The following is a 20,434-nucleotide window of genomic DNA, read 5'->3' as shown; positions in this document are numbered from 1 at the left end:
TGGTGGGGGTAGCTTAGCGGTTTAGTGCCTGCCTTCAGCCCAGAGTGTGATCCTGGAGTCCCAATATCGAGTCCCACATCAGGGTCCCTGCATGGAGCCTGCTTCTCCTCTACCTATGTCTCTGCCTCTCTCTCTCTCTCTCTCTCTCTCTCTCTCTCTCAATCTGTGTGTGTGTCTCATGAATAAATAAATAAAATCTTTAAAAAAAAATAATATGTAGTGGTAGCTCTGAGAAAAAAAATGAAGCAGAGCTGGGGACAGAAGGTTAAGGGGTGGGCTGACCAAGGGGAAATGGAGGAAAGAAAGAAGAAAACGATGCTCCTCATGCAGAGAAGGGTTTGGTCAGTTCATAACATGAAGGGTAGATGCAAAACACCAGGAAAGGAATTGGTTAAGTAGACAACTCTTGTCCAGAGTTTGTAGCTCCCCCCGTAGGAATGATCCCAGGTCCCCCAACCCCCACTCTAGACAAAGGCAGCAAGGTCCTGCTTTAAACTGACTGTTGGGGATCCCTGGGTGGCGCAGCGGTTTGGCGCCTGCCTTTGGCCCAGGGCGCGATCCTGGGGACCCGGGATCGAATCCCACGTCGGGCTCCCGGTGCATGGAGCCTGCTTCTCCCTCGGCCTGTGTCTCTGCCTCTCTCTCTCTCTCTCTGTGACTATCATAAATAAATAAAAATTGAAAAAAAAAAATAAATAAACTGACTGTTGGTCTTTGTTTCACTCTCTGAAATTCCCTGGGTCACCTTTCCTGATGTTTTTCCTTCTCAGATTTGTAACTCCAGGTTGGATGAAAAAATTGTGAGATCTATCTTAGAACTTAAGACAGAGGAGGAGGTCAAAGCACCTTCAAACTGATTACAACATAGTAAAGCATTTCCCAGTGTCCATTGATGTACACTGCTGGTGGGACTGGTTCTCTATTCCTGTACCAGGAGAAAAAGAAAGCTTGACTATGAGTTGCATAAAAGTCTGCTTTAACTCAAACATCACCTGTCGTTTAATTGCAAGTATTCACTTTTGGCTCACACAAAGTGTATGGGGAGGGGGAGTAGCATGGGAGGGGATAGTGCAGTTTAGGGAGAGCCTGAGAAAAGAGCCCTTTATAATTTTCTCTCAGGGAGGAAAAATATGTTTGGTAAACGTAAGGCAAAAAACTTCCCTGCATTTGTTTTGACAAATACCTTCTGTTAATGGCAAATGATCCTGGACTTTTATTTACAGTATAAATATAAAGTCTTCTTTAAAAAACAACAACTTTAATTTGTAAAGTGAGTATAAGTGACATGTTCTTGATTTGTTCTCTCAACCTCTTCTTTTCTTTCCAAGTTTGGATGTCTTAAAATTACACTTTCCAGATGCCCTTGCTGTTACGGTTCTGGATATGAATTATATTGTGCCAGTTAGATGCAGTTGCCTGGGTTTTGTAAGACAGAAATAAAGTGGAGTCAGTCTTGCTACAGTAGAGGCAATTAAAGTAAGCTCTGAAAGATTTGAGTACATGCAGGAGTCAGACTCAGGGTTCTGCTTTCCAGTCAACAGCCTCATGGGAGTGACACTTAGGGAGGCAGCAAGGGTGAAAACTGTGATGACCACATTTTTTTGACTTTGACATTGAAACCAAGATCCCTCTGGTGTCTCTGACTTCCATTCTTCTCATCATTCTATAAGCGCTTATTTCCCTGTATTAAATCACCTTCTGCTTGAAATAACTAGAGTGGTTTCACTTTCCTTCACTGAACCCTGATGATATAGCACATATGATAAAAATTGTGACAGTGGTAAATACTGGTCTTATGGAGCCATAACAGAAACACACATTTTCAGAATTTACATACAAAGAAGAAACAAGTGGATTTCAGAAATGTTACAACTGATGAGGGAAAGTAAAGCTGCATATGCTGCAGTTAATACTCATTGGTAGATGCTCTGTGACCTCAAATAATCTATCCAATTTATCTTATGAAATGTATTTCCAATTAACCTAATTGCTTTAGAGTTCTGTAGGTGACTCACTTTTCAATGGGCTGGGAAATGTCCATTTGGGAGACATTTTTGTGGAATATAGGAAAATAGTTTGTTTCTTTGATTACCTTCATCATGGAACAAAACCTACACACCTCTGAAGTTGCCCCCCATTTGGCTTGCCATTCCATTTCATAGCATTTGAGCCCAGGAAAAGCAGACACTGGGCTCATGGTTTCTTTAATAAACATGGAGAACAACTTTAAAAAACTATGGATCAACTATGGACATTTGGGGCTTCATACCAATACCTGGAGAGTCTGTAAGGAGAACAGAACCATGGCAGTAACTGCTGATCCTGTGATTTTTTTTTTTTCCTGTGAGCTCTTATATATCCAAGAAGTCTGTTAAGTTTCTCAGGGGAACTTGGGAAAGTCTAGCTGCCTCAGGAAGCCTGAAAAGAGAATAAGTAGAGCTTTTAGAAACATCTACAAAAATCTGCACTGTCAATACTGCAAGCAGAGGAGTCTTTTGAATACTGACCCTGCAAATCTTGCTTTAGAGTTGAGATGCCATAGGTTTTAGGGAGATTTCATAAATAAAAGTTGCCTTTCTGTCTGCAAGGCTCCCCTTTTCTTTCACTTTGGTAGTAGATCTTTGTTGTTTCTCCTGCCACCATCTTCTCTACCAACTTTTGCTAATCATTTCTAACTCTTCCTTTGGGAATCATTCCCCTGCTACTCTTAGCTCATGTTCACATGGGCTGACTGGCCTGGCTCCTGAAGACTTTTGATAGAACCATTTGGGAAAAGGGAACTCTTTCTGTTGGTATTAATAAACAGGAAGATATAAGCTCATAATTGTAGGTGGATCTCCATGTAAAGAGACCCAGCCTAAGAATGAAGCCAACATGAAGGAAAAATGAACAAATAAATGGAAAGACAGGAACAAAGATAGTGAGAGTTCTTTAAATGCCATATGAGCCCTAAATGTGGCCATATCTGAACTCAGAACTACCCTTCTAGACTTAATTACATGGGCCAGTGAATGTTCTTTAATTCTTAAATCACTTTCAACTGGGTTTCTGCCACAATCCAGCATGCTGATTAATGTTTTAATTGTTCTTTCTCAATACTAGTACAGTGCTCAGTACAGAGATGTACTTTTTCTTTCGGCTTTTTTTCTATAATTTTTTAGAATTCTTCTGACTCTCAGTTTCATCATATAATCATTCAGCAAATATTTGTTATGCACCAACCATATGCCAAGCATTGTTCCCAACAGTTTTAGGAAAATTAATAAGGCTTGCACTTGCCATTAAAAAGTTCAGAGTCATCTCAAGATGATAAGCTGTCATTTCTGTTTCACCAAAAATTCAGTTCTCAAAAAGAGAGAGAGAGAGGTTTAGCAATCAATTGCAAATGTTTGTAACTCTTACCAATAATTTTACTTCATTGCACGTGAATGGTTTGACTTAGTGGCAGAAGTCGCCTTTCCCCAAATTCCTTCATATTTTCAATGTAGTTGTGTCATTTTTTCCTTAAGAAAATTACTTAAGGGATCCCTGGGTGGCGCAGCAGTTTGGCGCCTGCCTTTGGCCCAGGGCGCGATCCTGGAGACCGGGGATCGAGTCCCACATCGGGCTCCCGGTGCATGGAGCCTGCTTCTCCCTCTGCCTGTGTCTCTGCCTCTCTCTCTCTCTTTCTCTGTGACTATCATAAATAAATAAAAATAAAAAAAAATTACTTAGGCTTTCTGAGTCTCAGTTTTCTCATCTGTAAAATAAAGGGTGAAATGTAGTGGCTCATCTGATTTCTTTTCAAACTGAAATTTTGGCAATTAGCTAACTTATGTAAATCCCATTTTTTACCTCGGGGAGCAAGGTCCTGCTCTGCCCTGAAGCAGCCTTCACCACACAAATCTCTCCCACCCTTCAACCCAAGGGAATCAAATGAGTTTCTCAGAAAACTTCCATTCTTATTGCATTCTTAATACCTATAATCCATTCTCTATGCAGCAGCCAAATTGATCTTTTCTCAACCATAGGTCAAATCAAACCACGTACCTCACAATCCCCACTTAAGATCCAGTGGAATGCTATCGCCTTGGAATAAAATTTAAATTCCTTATGTGGCCTTTGTCTTTCTTTTCCTCTCTCATCTGACCTGTTTTTCCTGCCCATTGCCCACTATACTCCAGCCACACTGTCCTGTTTGTTCCCACTTGAATCTGCCAGTCTTGTTTCCCTCTCACAGCCTTTGGTCTTGCAAATCTCTCTTCCTGGAACACTTTCTCCCAGATCAAGGCAATGTTCCCTTACTTCACTTAGGTCTTTGCATGCGTCACTCGTTCAGTGATTTCCTGACTCCTCCTCCTACCATCCATCTAAAATAACATCCCACTCCATCTCTTCTATTGATTTATTTTCTCTCTAGCTCTTATCACTCCCTGGAATTATAGCAGATCATATTATGACTATACTATGTTATATAATTAACATTTAATTTAATATAATTTAATGTAAATTATATTAGCATAGAGAGGAGCAAATAGTAGAGGCTCATTTGGTGTTTGTGGAATGAATGAGTAATTCTACTCTAATTCTCAATTAGCCATCTGTTTAGCTTTGAGGCATATATGACAATAAGTTGAGTTGGTTACCATATCCTGTTTTAAGCATCTTTTGCTCTAATGTATGGACAGTTTTTCTATCCAATCAAATTTTCAGAAACTTGAAGGTCCCACAAGCAGATATTGTGAATTCTCACATTATGTCATTATCTAATAGAATTGTAATAATATTCTCATAACAGGCTGGATATTTTATTTTTAAATAACAGGTTTTTTCACATTGTTAAAAGATTCAATTAGGACATGGCAGGATTAACTTCTAAAACAATCTATAGGGATCCCTGGGTGGCGCAGTGGTTTGGCGCCTGCCTTTGGCCCAGGGCGCGATCCTGGAGACCCGGGATCGAATCCCACGTCAGGCTCCCGGTGCATGGAGCCTGCTTCTCCCTCTGCCTGTGTCTCTGCCTCTCTCTCTCTCTCTCTGTGACTATCATAAATAAATAAAAATTAAAAAAAAAAACAATCTATAATGGGTAGTAGATATAATTCAGTTCACCAGATGAAACTACAAAACAATGTTCAGAAATCGAGGTATAGACCTAGGGTTTAAGTCAAACTGAGGCACTCTACCAATGAGATTTTTCAACCATTTGATCATACCTATTCAATTAAACCATTAGAGCCTGGAGATGCAGCTCAGGCAAAAGACCACAGTCAGCTGGATAACGTGTACCTGGCTAATCTAGGAAGCAGTTCATGGACATCATCTGTCTTTATCTGTATTTGATCCAAATTAAAAGATCAGGGACAGAAACCTGGGTCATAGTCCTGGGGAACAGGATAAAATTTAGAAGATGAAAGGTCAAGAATCTTCCTGCTATCTATATTTACTAAAACGTAATAAGAATGCACAAAAATTTTTGTAACAGCACTGTTCCTAAAATGGTGAGACTCCCCATTGTTCATCAAAAGTAGAAATGATAAACAAATCATGTTATATTCATGCAGTGGATTACTATACAAAATGCAAAAATGAATTATTTATAACTACATGCTATAATATTAATATATCCTACAAGCATAATGTTGATAAGAAAAACCAATCACAAGTGTATATACTAAATGATTCTATATGTAAAGTTTAAAATTAAGCAGAATTAATCTACAGTGTGATCAGGATAGTGGCTGCCCTTGAAGGATTTAGTAACTAGAAGGTACATGAAAGAGGCATGCTGGTAATGATCTAGTTCTGTTTTTGGGTCCTGGTTGCATGAAAATGTTAACTTTACCAAAATACATTTAGCTGAGCATTTTCATGTGCATGTTCCTGTATTTATTCTATATTTCAATAAAAGTTCACTAAAAATTTTTCATGTTTTAAGGAATTTTAAGCCAAGAAAATTAAGAAAGGCTCTTTTGCAAGTACTCACAGATTGATATGCCAACTTTCAAACCCATCAGAAGCATGTGTTGAAAAGAAGTTGAATCTTTAGCTGTATTTCACAAAAAGAACACATATGAATCTGAAGATGTCACATATCCTGAGTTTTTCAAAAGAAAATGGCTTGGTTTTCAGAATCCCAAGTTATATATTTTCTAAAATTTCATATCTTCTCTCCTGACCATTCACCAAAACATATAAACAAACAAACAAATGTATATTTTTAGTATAAAATATATACATATAGTTAACTGAGAAGAGGAAGTGTGTTGGTGGATAAACATCTTTTTTTCTCTTCTAGCTCAGGTCATATAATGCGAAGAGTTTTGCATCATGAATATGGCTCCATAGCAGGTTAGGAAAAGGAGGTCAGCAAGTGGCTGTCAGAATGAAATGAGGTAATCACCAAAAAACAGATAATACGGTAGTATCTGAGAAAGGTGGCAGTTCAGATATTTTTCTCCTAGCCACTGTATAGCCACCCTCTAAAGTTTATACATAGGCAACTAGTCTATAAATTTTGCTAGTTTGAGACTTCCGCCTGTAGTAATGGAAGACAAGGTAATTTGAATTAACCTCATTACTGAGGACAACTAAAAGAAGCTGGGGAAATGTATTTTTAAAAATTGACAATAGGGGTGCCTGGATGGCTCAGTCAGTTAAACATCCGATTCTTGATTTTGGCTCAGGTCATGATCTCAGGACCATGAAATAGAGCCCTGTGACATCCAGCTCTGTTTTCAGTGGGGGGTCTACAAGGGATTCTCTCAGGCAAAAGACCTCTTTCTGCCCCTCCCCTGCAAATGGGTGTGCACGCACACTTGTATTCATGCTCTCTCTCTCAAATAAATAAATCTTTTTAAAAAATTAACAATAAATGTTAAGTTGAAAGCATAAAAGAGTTAAATAAGATAGCAGGGAATTACCACCCAATACCAGGAGGAGTTGCAAATCCAGAGAGGTGAACCATTATCAGGTGCCACTTTTTGCCCATATGGAAGATTCATCTGAGACCATGTAAAGGTTTTTTGTCAATCTCACTGTATCAGGAAGACAAAACTTGGAATCAAAGTTCCCAAGATCTCATACATAGTTTAGCTTTGAATTATCTGGGTTGCCCAAATAATCTAAATCCCTAAATTGGATTAAAGGTGCTCTGAAACTGCTAGTGTTCCAGGCACATGACAGAAAGAGATGAAATTCCTTTCCAGAGGAAGATAACTTTCACAATTTTTTTTCATATATAATGTCTTATATAAAATGAAATTAGGTAAAAATAGAAGACATTTTAAAAGAAGTATCAAAAACTTCAGACAACAGAAAGAAAACCATGGGGTCTCCGTTTTAAAGAATATAAGAAAAAAAAATAAGAAAAAAAATAAGAAAAAAAAAAAAGAATATAAGAAACAAACAGACTTTCAAATAACGTTTTGCTTTATTGAAACCGGTAAAGATTACTATTGAAAATTTTTACAAAGAATTGTATAAATTTTTTTAAAAGAACAAATGGAATTGTTAAAGTGAAAGTTATAATAGCCAAAGGAAAAACTGGAGGATGATTGTAACAGTAGAACTGACAGAGCTGAAGAAAGAATTTGTGAGCTGGAAAACGGCTTAGGGAAAAGATAACCCAAATGAAGTACAGGGAGAGTAAAGTGATAAACCACACCCATTCACCAAGACATAGGCTTCTTTGTAGCAAAATGCTCCACATTGCCCCATTCTATACCCCATGTCCTTCTCTAGCATCATCACCACCAGAACCCTGAACCAGTATGCTATTACTCTTTTTCCCTCACTGATGCTACACTGTGTGGCAATTTTAATTTGATTTGACTAGTGTGAAAGGATTCAAAGATGACAAACCTGGTAGTGGCTATAGGCTTCATTCACCTACAGGTCATTTATTTTGGAGGTATTTATAGGGCATTTTAAAAATATTTTATTCATTTATTTTATTTGAGAGAAAGTAAGTGGGAGTGGGCTGGGGAGGGGCAGAGGGAGAGGTAGAAGAAGATGGAGAGAGAGAATCTCAAGCAGCCTCCACACTGAGCTTGGAGCCTGACTCCGACTCCAGGCTTGATCTGAGGACCCTGAGGACCCTAAGACAAAACCAAGAGTCAGACAGACGTTCAACCAACTGACCCACCCTGAAGCTCACACAGGACATTTTTTAAATGCTTGAATGTAAATATCTTTAGACTGGTAAAGATGAAAAAAAAAAAAAAACACTACTTCCTTCTACTACTTACTTCTGATACGAAATGTGTAGTTTTGTTCCACACAAAGCAATTCTTCAGTTCTCTGCAGACATTGACTAAGTGTCCTAAAATTTAAATCAGTTATGACACTAACTACCCAGAGTTAGCACAGACCCCAGAGGTTAAGGGCTCAGTTCCAAGACTGCTCTCTATTTCAGATACCAGTCAAAAGTCTCAGGTTTTTACTGTACTTCTGACCACCAGCTATAAATTACAGGTTCCCACAGCCTCTCTTCAGGTTTGATAATTTGCTAGTATGGTTCACAGAATTCAGGAAAGTGCTTCATTTACTATCACCCATTTATTATACAGGATACAACAAAAGAACAACAAAAAGGAAGAGATGCATAGGGTATGCAATGAGGGAAGAGAGCATGGAGCTTCCATGCCCTCTCTGGGCATGCTATCCCTAGCCAGCACCTCCATGTACTCAGCAACCAGGAACCTCTCCAAACCCCTTCAGTTAGGATTTTTATGGCAATTTCATTTAATAGACATGATTGATTAAGTCATTTGCCATTAGTGATTAACCCAACCTCCAGCCTTTCTCCCCACCCCAGATTATGGAGGATGGGACTGCAAGTTCCTCTGGCAACCAGGACCCATCCTCCTGGAGTCACTTCATTAGCATAAACTCAAGTATGATTAAATGGGCTTATTGCGAATAACAAAAGATGCTCTTCTCATGTCTATCACTAAGAAATGCCAGGAATTTCAGGAGCTCTGTGCCAAGAACCTGTGACAAAGACCAAATATGCATTTCTTATATTACAGTATCACAAATGAGCAAATGATCTCTTGTTGATCATGATCCCCCACTACTCTTTGCACACTATATTCATATTTTCTACCTAAATAAAAGACAGTTGAATTTTCTACCTTCGAATTAACTCTTAGGAATCCAAAAATACTGTCCTTCCGCTCTCGCCTCTGAAGGGCCAAGAAAGTCTCTTTTGGGGAGCAAAAAGTTACATGGAGGAATATAGATGTTTGTATGACTGTTGTCCCCGTCTTTCGATGTTTCCAAGTTACCAGTGTTAATTGGCTTATTGATATATGTGTGTGTACCTGAGTGTGTGTTTATGTGTACATGAGACAAAGTAAGAAACAGAGAGACATAGAGAGAAAGAGAAATAATGCTAATGACAGAATTACCCAGCCCAGAGCTCAACCCTACTAGAGAAATGATCAAATATAGTCCCAACACCCTACCCTTCCAACTAAAGCTAGCTTTGGAATAAAAAGCCAATGAGGTAGAACTCCAAACCATGTATGACTCCAGTACTCACCAGAAATCTTATGATACTCAGAAAACGTCAACTCTAAACATGAGCCAAGTTGGTGATGGACAAGAAAAAGAAAGAACTCCATGCTAGAAATCCAACCACATGTGAAATTAGCAACTACATTGAGGGTAGATCATCAGTGCTTCCCTCATAGACAGCTTCTGGATAGAAAAACAACAGTTCCTTCCTAAGATATTTAGCTCTTAGCTCTCAACTCTGACTGAAAACGTTCATGTGGAAGCCCAGACAACCTGGTCTGAGAAACTGAACCCCTAATCTCTATGGGGTCTGCTGGTTTAGAGTTATGGTTCTCTTAGCTCCAACAGTACTGCAGTATGGCCCGTATAAAACCACTCACTAACTCTAAGCCTTAGACTTCCCATCTGTAAAAAGGGTGCAAACGGTAATTTCAGTTCTAAAGGTTGATTTCAGTTCTAAAACCCCACTTTCTAAAATGCAACATTCTATTTCTTAACCTAGGTAATGGTTACTCAAGTATATGCTTTTAATGATTCTTTAAGCTGAAGGTACATGTTTTATACACCTTCTAAACAAGTAATGTTTGAAAATGTGTTGAGAAGGAAAAAAATCCTATCAGAGGAAGCAAGTCTAGTACCATTCTCGAATTTATAAAAGTAGGTGTGAAAATTGAATGTCGGAGGCAAAAAGCCAAGAGCAGATTGAAGCTTGTAAAACTCCTGAGGCTTCAAACCATTTCAGTGATAAGATAGAATCGAAGAAAGTGGAATGAATGGGAATTTGCAGGGCATGTAGGACTGTTATGAGCTCATAAAAGTCCCCACAATGGTCCTTGAGGAAATTGAAATCCAAGGGTTGTTACTTAATAGCTACATTTCCTCTCAGCCAAACGTGACCATGGACATACATACATTGAATAGCCTAGGAAACAATTTTCTTCCACTTTACAACAAGGAACATCTTAACACTCTTGAAATGACTTGGTTATAAAACTTTTTTCTTTATAGCATTTATTTCTTTTGCCAAGTCCTATGCTAAGCAGATAGGTCTGCTCTCAAGGAGCTTGCAGACTCAGAAGCCTCTATGTCATTTAGAATAAATTTCAAACTTCTTACTCCTCCCTGACCTTGTCTAAGAATACCTCTCTCCTGTCCCCCATTGCACTTCTGTCTTTGCTTCAGTAAGCTCCCACCTCAGGGCCTTTGCACTTGCTATACCCTCTACCAGACATTCTCTTACCCTATTGCTACCTGGCTAGTTCCTTACCATTCAGGTTTCAATTCAAATATCAGATACTTTCCTTAACCTTCCAATTAAAAACATAATGAAAAAAGTCCTTTCTCTCCCTTTCTTCAGTCATTCTCCATTGCATTTCTCAAAGTAATGGTCTTCCAAATACTCAATATTTGTAAGTATCTAAGCTTTTAAAAATTTATTCCTATTCTTTCTTTTCCCAATACAAAGAAAGTTCCATGAGAACAAGGTGTCTATCTGCCTTGTCCACCCCTGTGCCCCAGTGGCTAGATCAGGGCCTGGTACATAAAAGTTATATATTAAGTATTTTTTAAATGTTATGATTATTTACAAATAAATTAATAATATGAGATTTAAAAAAAGAGCTTTACAAAATGATTTTTAAGGTTCTATTTATTCTAAGATTTATATGTTCCTAAATGCTATCAAAGAGATAAAAGCCTCAGGAAATTGTAATGTAAAGAAATGTGAGATGAATCTTGAGTACATTTATGTCACCTGCATTGATTAGGGTGATAGGGGGATTCACAGAAGGTGCCATTAGTGGGATAGGGAAAGTTGCACATAATTCTTCAAGGAAGAGAATGAAAAAGGTATTCCAGGTCAAGTGAACAGCTTGAGCAAAGGCATGAAGAAAGAAAAATACTCAAAATGTTGCTAGAGCAGAAGATAAATGGAAAGGAAAAGTACTTTGAGCAATAGTCATGGAGGGCTTTCAACTTTATTCTGTATTCTGGAGGTGACAGGGATTAGGAAAGTGAGATGACCTCACTCATCTTATAGAACTATTAGTCTGACAGCAGTATGATGAATGGGTTTCTGTACTGAGCATCAACGAACACTTTGAAGTTGTGGCCAAAATTCTGTGCATGTGTGTGTGTGTGAATGTGATATTTAGACATTTTATTGGGGAGAGAGAATTCATAGCTTTCATCAAGACTCAACATAAAAGAAATAAAAAATAAGGCAATAAAATATAAACACTGATGTAGAGGGAAAGTAAGAAGTACACATCTTGAATATAAAGGGATGATCCAGCAGAAGAAATAATTACTTTTTTAAAAAAGTTTATCTCAATGAGCAGTATGAGCCCCCTTTATTTGAGTCTTCATATTTTGGGATGCGCTCAATTATGCATATTATTCACATTCAGGAAGACTAAACATTTCTAGAAGACAAGAGAAATTAAATTTTTTATTGATAATATAGGAATAGATTACTTTATATAAGACAGTATTTGCTTAAAGATAGGAAAGAGAGGCAAATTCAGGTCTTAACAAGCTAATATAAAAGATAAAAATAGAAAAGTATGAATCATACTCAAGTATGTTCTATGTGATTCTTGCCTCTCCCCTAGTCATCCATTCTGTAGTGAGTATTCCCCAAGCTAAGCAGTTCCTTCCATACCCTCCCCTCACCCACTGATGAAGGGTCAATTCTTTGGTCATTCTCAAACCAGTTCTCTGGTGATATAATTGGCAAAACTGCTTAAAGTGTAAAAAATATCAGTTAATCCATCTATCCTAAATTGTCATAATACTAGTATAGTGGGGAAGAAACAGCCCCAAAGTAGAGAACAATGGTATATTAGTGGTGAAGATGAGAGAGAAGAATTCAAAAGAGAAGGTGACCAACAGGAAAACTTGATGCAAATCAAGCCAATGGTCATCTCTCCATGGAGACCAACTGGGGAAACACTGAGGTCAAATAAGGACACTGGCAAGAGAAGGCAACAGGCAGTGGCGTCAGATGGCCTCGTCCTTGTAAAAGCTATGCACATCCCTTTGAAGAGGAGGAAGTTGGATTACAGGAATTGGCTCCAATTCAGTAGGAAGAAGTTGTAGGAGCCAAGAGGCTGAAAGATGTCTGCCATCTGGAGAAACTGGAGGAAGGAGAATTGGAAGCCATGCAGATAAGGGATGGGGAAACAAGAAAGATAGGCTATTTGGCAAGGATACTTGGGCAGGGTCAGATGCCCCCACAGTGCTCTAATTCTGGGATGCAATTTGCACAGTTTTGACATCCAATAGAGTCAGCAGTAAGAGAAAATCCTTTCATTTCCAAATTCTGATAAATCTATATTTTGAACTGACATTTAGGAAAACTGTCTTTAAATATGTAAATGTAGTGTTTTACTGCTATCCTCCAAAAAAAAAAAAAAAAAAAGTACCAAACCTCAAAAGTCATTAATAGCAATTCTAAAAAGTACAGTAAATTTATATTTTTTAGAGATAAAGGAAAATATACCAGGTCTCTCCAGATACAGAATTTCATCTTGGAGAAGGAAAATCCAGTGCAAGTCATTGAAACTCCAGCAGGGCTGAGACGAAGTTAAGGTTAGGGATGGTTACGGGTACACGCTTGGCTCTTGAATGAGAACACATGAGAGTGGAACCCAACTCCACCATTTACAAATTTTGTGTTCTTAGACAAGTTCATAAACTCTGTAAACCTCTATTTCCTTCACCATACAATAGGAGTAGTACTCACATCAAAGAGTTATGATGAGGATTAAAATTCAAAATAATGCACATAAATTGTTTAGTACAGTGCCTGGTGTATTTTGAGAGATAAAAAATTATTCATCATCTCCATCATCACTATTATTAGTTAATTAGAGAGGGCTTCCAGAATTATTAATGGACAATGTCAATTGGTATTGGAGTCTTCTGTTTTCTACTGACTTTCTGTATGAATTCCACCAAATAATTCAGCTATAAGAGGGGAACAAGAGCTAGGTCCAGACTGAATCTCAAGAATTTAGATCATAGACATTGTTATTATTAACAGTGAATTGTCACATAGGGGTGTTTTGTTCCTTGTGTCATCTCTACAGTGAACTCACTGTGATGCTAAATGAGCCACACATCTATATAGGTTTCTGTTTTTTCATCAGTAAATCCAATCGAAATAGCCAATCGCCAAGGTTCATTTGAATTCTATCTTTGATTCTGCAACTACTATTTCAACTGTAGCACTTGTGAGCTAAAACCAGTGTAACTGCCTGTATAGGTCTATGCTCATGGGTACCGAAAGTGTAGTGTGTATGTGACCTTCCATGAGCAAGAGGTGGATTGCCCTGCTTGCTCGGAATGTGGAGGCCCAGAAAATTAAGGCCATTCCACTTTAAGTTCAGCATTATCACAAGTACAGCCATCCCAGGCCCCTGTGAGTAAGAGCTGAACTTTACCTTACTTCAGTTACAGGAAGAAAACAGCTTACAGCTTAACTGTCCTAGGAAGCCCCATATTAGAATGAGAACAGGGCTCAATGCCCTTGAAGGCCCCATATCAAAATGTAAACAGAACTTGAGGAATTGCTCCACCCCTTCTGGAGGTCCCCTAGACCAGCCCTTAAAACTAAGCTGAAACCCACCTCGGGGTCCAAGTCCCTGCTCCGCTGTGTCGGGTACACTTGGACCCAAGCTCGAGCTTGTAAATAAACCCTCGTGTGTTTGCATCAGTGTCGGCTCCTCGGTGGTTTCTCGGATTCGCGATCTTGGGCACAACAGGAATAGCCATTTTGTTCTGCCCTTGGCTACCTGCCTCTACAGTCATTTTCTGCAGCAAACTCCATCCTTATCCTAGTCGGTAAGAGAAAAATGAATTTGCTGGGCAGTCCCAGGCATCTCTTCAGATGCTGCAGGGAGAGAAGAGGCCAGGCATTTCACTGTTAATTATCAGCAGCCTGGCTGCTGTGGCCCCTTGCTGTGCCAATTTGAGAGATGAGACTCTTTACACTGCTTATTAGGCTCAGCTAAATAAATATTACCCGGCATTAGTGTTGTCAAAGATACAGTCTGAATTCAGCTCCCTGGAGTGGCTGTTGGTACCCAAGCTTTCACCATTACATTTTCTTCCTGGGTCTCCCTTACCACATCACTATTAAACTTTCTCTCTTCCCTGGACATTCAGCTGGATTCTGACATCAAGGAGTTGAAATATAATATCATTGATTTAGCTGCTTTTCTTAGGGTTATCAAACACCTATGCTATTAGACTTAAGGTCCCTAGTATTGATTGCCTCCTATTCCTGTCCCAACAGACTGAATTTCTCAGCCATGTGTTTTGAATTAGAGTCCCCTTTCCCCCGACCCTCCAGTAACTCAGAAGTGAGTCTGGACAGCCTAAAGCCCCCTGGCTGTAATGATTGGGATGGGAGACAGGACTTGACCCTAATCAGGACAATCATAGCCCAAAAGACTTAATTCCAGGACTTGTTTAAGCTATTTGAAAAACACACATTCTCTTCTTAGATGGAAGTTGAATTTAGAGAATAGAACCCTAAGGAGCTATGACCAGCTATTTTGTAATCATAAAGGTAGAAACTACCAAGAATGGAGCCAACACATAGTGAGTGGTGCAAAAAATAGAGAAAAGAAACTCGCCTGTCAAACCATTTAAAAGCCTGGATCAAGATTTACCTGAAGTCACTCCAATCTTTGGACATTCCAGTTTTGAATCATTATGCCTCCTTTATTATTTAAGTTTGAGAGGGGAATTCTAATACTTTCATTTACGTGTATCTATTTGTTATATGTGGTATCCTTCATGTGTCTATTTGTACCAAGTGCAGGTGGGGCCCTGACTGTATCCTTCCAGATCTTACCATTGTAATGCTCTTCTACCTAACTTCCTACTCTTGAGGGCTTACTGTAATGCTTCTGCCTTAGTAAACAAGACAGACCAAAAGTGCTGGGTAGTTAACACCCCTCTGAGGCAGCCATCACCCAATGACTGGGAGAGGTTGGTAGGGTAAATACCCCAGTTGCCTTGCTCCCTTGGGATAGGTAAGATACATGTTTCATATGGGCTTTCAGAATTCCCCAGCAGGGCTGAGCCTAATTTGTTTGCAAATGCACCCTGCATTGGCTGCCTTCCTTTCCCTGTCTCACTCCCTCACTTCACTATGGGCTTGTTGGCATCACCTTCCAACTAAATTACTTGCACTTGGGTCCTTGCAAGCCAAGGCACTGTTTAGCAGAGCAGCAAACTAAAGCTACAGTGGTCCACAGGAATTTATAAAAAGTAACATCTACTTATAACTTTAAAAATGCACCCCACAAGTTGTTTGGCTTACACAATTTTCATCTTTCCACCTCCAAGTAGACTGATGTATACACAGACCATTTTGACATAGACTCAGCCTAGAAAGAAACTATGAATTCAAAATCCCAGAAGCCTATGCATTTTTCCCATCAGTGCCAGACAAACAGAAGGTGATGTACTAGATGGAAGATTTCAGAGAGAAAAAGAAGTAAAAGCATGAACGGCCAAAGTACAGAGGATACTCATTAATCCTCAGGCCCTAGCAGGGGCCGTAAGCTATCTAGATTGGAAGAATTATGGTTACTGAAGTTATTGATTTAGTGGTCCTAAAAGATGAGCAACACAGACATGTTTAATCTCTGGATATACTCCTCTCCTCCTGCATAGTCTGTCTTCCAATTCCTAAACCTTCCATGCAAAGAAAAACATCATCAGGCATAGGCCTTTGCCAAAAACATGCATTTGCACTCCAAATGGTACCTGTCAGATGAAAAAAGCACTTTTAAATAGGGTACTTGCTGACTAGTCTCACTAATGGGATGTTGTCTATTATTTACATGAAAAGTGTTAAAATGCAGACTTCTTTGTTTTATTTTTATTTGGGGTATTTTAAACAAAACATTCACTTTAATGCCAATGGGAAAAGGTCCACTTCTCTTTTGTGTTCCTTTCCAGCTTCCAATACTAAATTTTTGCCAAAGAGCACATATGGCCAACTGGGCTCATACTGAGCCCAGTGTAATTCCATTTCACTCCTATTAGAAAGTACGATCATGGGATAAAGGAGTCAGCACCTTCCAGGTACCATAGTACAACCTCTTTATTTTACCAATAAGGATAGAGAAGGAATGAAATGACAAAACTGGACAGGGCTTTAGGGGCTAATTCACTCCTGTCACAAATGAGGAAACCGAGGCACAGATCAGTGAAATGATTCACTCAAGACTTCTTCATAGCTAGCTAGGGACAAAATTTGGGCTAGAATTAAGGAATCTTGATCCCATGCTTGCACTTCCCTCAGACCACTCTCATTAATTTTGGTTTAATGGGATTATTATTTAATCTGCATGTTTGTTTTATCTTAAGCTTATGTTTCTACCCTATAATCTACTCTGGATGTGGTGTGGGGTGTTTCTTCTTAGAGAATGTGAAATTACACCACTCCATTTAGTGGCCTTGCCTAAAGAGTCACAATGGGGAGGAATCTCCCACACAGTAAGTTTTGTCATGGGTTGTCACAAGAAAAAGTCACATGACCTGTCTTTTTCCCTTCAGAAACAGCATGAAAAGTCAGATTATACTGCAGATCCAACCTTAGCCCATTTGGTTTGATGCTTATCCCTAATCCCGAACCACTTCCTGGGCCTGAGCCCAGGTACTGGTGTGGCCAGGAAAATGCCAGAAGCCATATGGACTCCCCAGGCCACCTCCTGGATGAGGTTGGTGGCACACACCTAGGAACCAACTCATTCCGAGAGATAGAACAGATGGCATTCCAGAGATGAATATGTATAATTTAGACTGCTAAGGTTGTTAAATAAGTATGTGTTTTTAGGTGGATTCATGAAAATCAAGAATTTTTTTTTTTTGAAAATCAAGAATTTTATAGCTGAAATGAAAGCCAAGCAAAGGAAACCACAAGGCATTTTCCAAGGATATGCATTATTTCTTATTTGTTAGTATTGGTCTCCATAGCATGTTGCAATTTCCAGAGACCCCAGAAAGGCCAATGATGGCAGAACAAGAAGCAGGCTGAATTTCTCCTTGGCTTTACCATTTATTTCTATAGCCCGTGCCTGAGAAGTCAACCCTGACTAATCTGTCCCCCATCAAAGTACTTATGCTTCAATCTGGCTGTCCTAGGAACAAGGCCTGAGGAGCACAACAGTAATGCAAGTCAGTCTATCAATGGAACTGGATAAGAAGATGTACTTCTAGAAATCTCCAACACAGACAGTACCCAGCAATAATATGTCTTGTTTCTGCAATTACTTCCAGTTTATATAACAGTTTCATACTTATGATCTCCTATGACTGGATCTCTATAACAACCCCATGAGATAAATTGAGTATGAATTCTTACCCTCATTTTACAGATGAGGAAATAGAAGCTCAGAGAGGTTAGATGACCACTTGGGATGCACAGAGGGTAAGTGGTGCCACTGGGACTTGAACTCAAGACTTTTTGATTCTGCATCTAGTGATGCATCTGATTTGGCATTTGCCAATGAATCAACAGCCAAAAGAGCCTTCACTGGGGAAGAATTCCAACTGCTGCTAGAACAGCCTAATCCATGGATTAACTGCTTTAATGAGTTAGAACATCAGGGGGTGGAATAAAGTGATATTCCCATATTCTGGAAGCATTCCAAAGACAGAAACTAGATTCTTATTATGAATCTTGATACTAGTGCTTCACCTCTCCTTGTACCCTTGACCTTTTGCAATTCCTCCAACTAGGCGCAGAATACATTTCCCTATTTCACTCATGATGGATGTGGCCATGTGATTTGTTTTACCCAATGAAATGTTAGCAATCATGACGCAAGCAAAGACTCAAAATGAATTTGCTTAGTTGGTTTGCCCTCTTGTATTCCTATTACCTACCCAATGTAGTTCACTGAGCCAAGGAAAAAGACGTGTGTACAGACCTAGACCCTATCTGCAGCGTTAAGCTGAGCTCATCTGAAACTCAGCCTAGATCAACCAACCTCTATCCAACTAGTGACACATAAGCAAGAAAAAAAGATTGTTTGAAACTACTGGTTTTGGGGCTGATTTGTTATATATCAATAGCCAACCGATACTTTACCTTTCTTTCATCTTGCCAACTTCAAATCAATGCAGATAGGACCTTCCCTTTGTTATCTTCACTCTCTATTTTTTCCCAGGCAGTGAATCACCACCACTTCTTAAGTCTTAGATTAGCAAGAGTTTAAGTATCAGGATTGTTATCATCACAGAATTATGAAAAGCTAATATTAAGGACTCAAATGGTAGTAAAAACAAAGTAGGTAAAGTTATACTCATAAGAGAGAACACCATAGAAGCCAAGTAAATATTAAATGAATGATTGAAAACTTTGGGCATTTGAAGGCTATTTTATAATTAGCATGTTAGAGAAAATACAGTGCCGTTAGACAATATTTCTTATGTGTTTCTTTACAGAGTGACCTGGTCCTCGATGTGCTAGAAAGACAGACTGCCCATCTGCTTATTGACTAAAACAGACAACACAGGGACAGGTAACTAGTAGAAAACATAGTATAAGTAATGAATAAATAAATAAGTCAAGGACAAGTTTAGATATTTTGTTTGGCCTGGTTCTCCCATTTTAGCTTTGTTGGATGCATTCATAATCTCCAAAGTCCTAAAGCCCTAATTCTTCTGTCTCCTTAGAAACCTGCAGCAGGCTTCCATCTATAAAAAGTTAAACACTTTTCTAGGTGTTTAAGAAGTTCAAATCCCCTAGTCCTTTCATCAGCTGTTCCAAGCTGGGGTGGTTGGGGTGGGGGAGGGGGGGTATATCAATACCAGTTCACTGACAGAAGAAGGACTTGGCTATTCATCAGTTATCTGAGACAGTTTCCTGGAGCTGCTGGAAAAAATATGCCTCACACCTGGCCAGCACTCAACAATATTTGTCAAATGAAAGGAGGAAAGAAGATAGGAACTAGCCCCTGCCTTACCCAGCCTTCCATCCTTCCTCTCTGTTTCATCTCAGTTTGATCAAAAGTCATCCATTTGTCTGCTCCCTCTAACTCCCACTGGTTCCAGTCCTATGATTCAACCATCACAAATCTCCAAATTTGTTCACTGATCACATTTTCCCCTAGTCTCTGGCACAGTACTTTTTTCAGACTCGACTCTTGGTACTTGCAGATTTTCCATTTTAGCTCTCAACCCCATTTTTAATGTGCCCCAGTACACTGTATTTTGCACACAGCCTCCACCTTGGCTGTCACTCCAGAAGGATGAACCTTAATTCTCAGTTTCCTTTTTAATATTCTTTCTAATAGCAACATGCTGGGCACTGAAGTATCCAATGTTGTACTGTTTACAAAGCACTTTATTGCACGCTAACTCATCTGACCCTCACCCAGTGCTCTCAGGTAGACAGCACAACCCCACCTGTTCAAATGAGTACTTGGAATACAAAAAGGGTCACAGAAGTGGTATACAGAGCAACCAAGACGCAAACCCAGTTTTCCTGTCTCCAACTCTTTTTTTTTTTTTTAGTACTATAACTGCTGAAATTCTTGGGCATCTTTTATAATACTCAAACTTAGAAGAGAAAATAAATAATTGCTAAGAAAAAGGAACTAGTTGTAACGGCTCAAAAAAAAAAAATGGTCACAAGAAGACTGATCCACTTAGAATACCTATATTTGCCCAAATGACTGTCAGTGATATTCTAATATGTTGATACAGATCTAATGATTCCAGGTTGAGTTAGCAGGATTCACTCATCCAAAAGTAACTCCATCCTTACTGGGTAAGATGAGCCTCAGTACAAAAGCCCTGAACTCTATAAATCTCAACTTCCAGCCATGCCTTCAAAGGTAATTAAAGAAGAAACATCAGAAGAGACCAAAGGTTGGCATCATATATCATGAACCACTCAACATCT

At 39.1% G+C, this 20,434-nt stretch overlaps 1 long non-coding RNA gene across 8 annotated transcripts in view; it reads right to left on the bottom strand.

Annotated features, from left to right (window-relative positions):
• The window catches only part of LOC106557702, a 130,446-nt gene that overhangs the window by 61,060 nt on the left and 48,952 nt on the right, over nucleotides 1–20,434 (bottom strand). For all 8 annotated transcript variants that reach the window (XR_005377591.1, XR_005377594.1, XR_005377595.1 and 5 more), the window contains exon 3: nucleotides 2,276–2,418. This is a non-coding gene — a long non-coding RNA (uncharacterized LOC106557702). The remainder of the gene's footprint in view (nucleotides 1–2,275; nucleotides 2,419–20,434) is intronic.

Source organism: Canis lupus, chromosome 24 (genome assembly GCF_011100685.1).
Source record: "Canis lupus familiaris isolate Mischka breed German Shepherd chromosome 24, alternate assembly UU_Cfam_GSD_1.0, whole genome shotgun sequence".
NCBI classification, from domain to species: domain Eukaryota; kingdom Metazoa; phylum Chordata; class Mammalia; order Carnivora; family Canidae; genus Canis; species Canis lupus.
The sequence above is the reverse complement of the archived record's forward strand: the minus strand, read 5'-3'. Positions and strand labels throughout refer to the sequence as shown.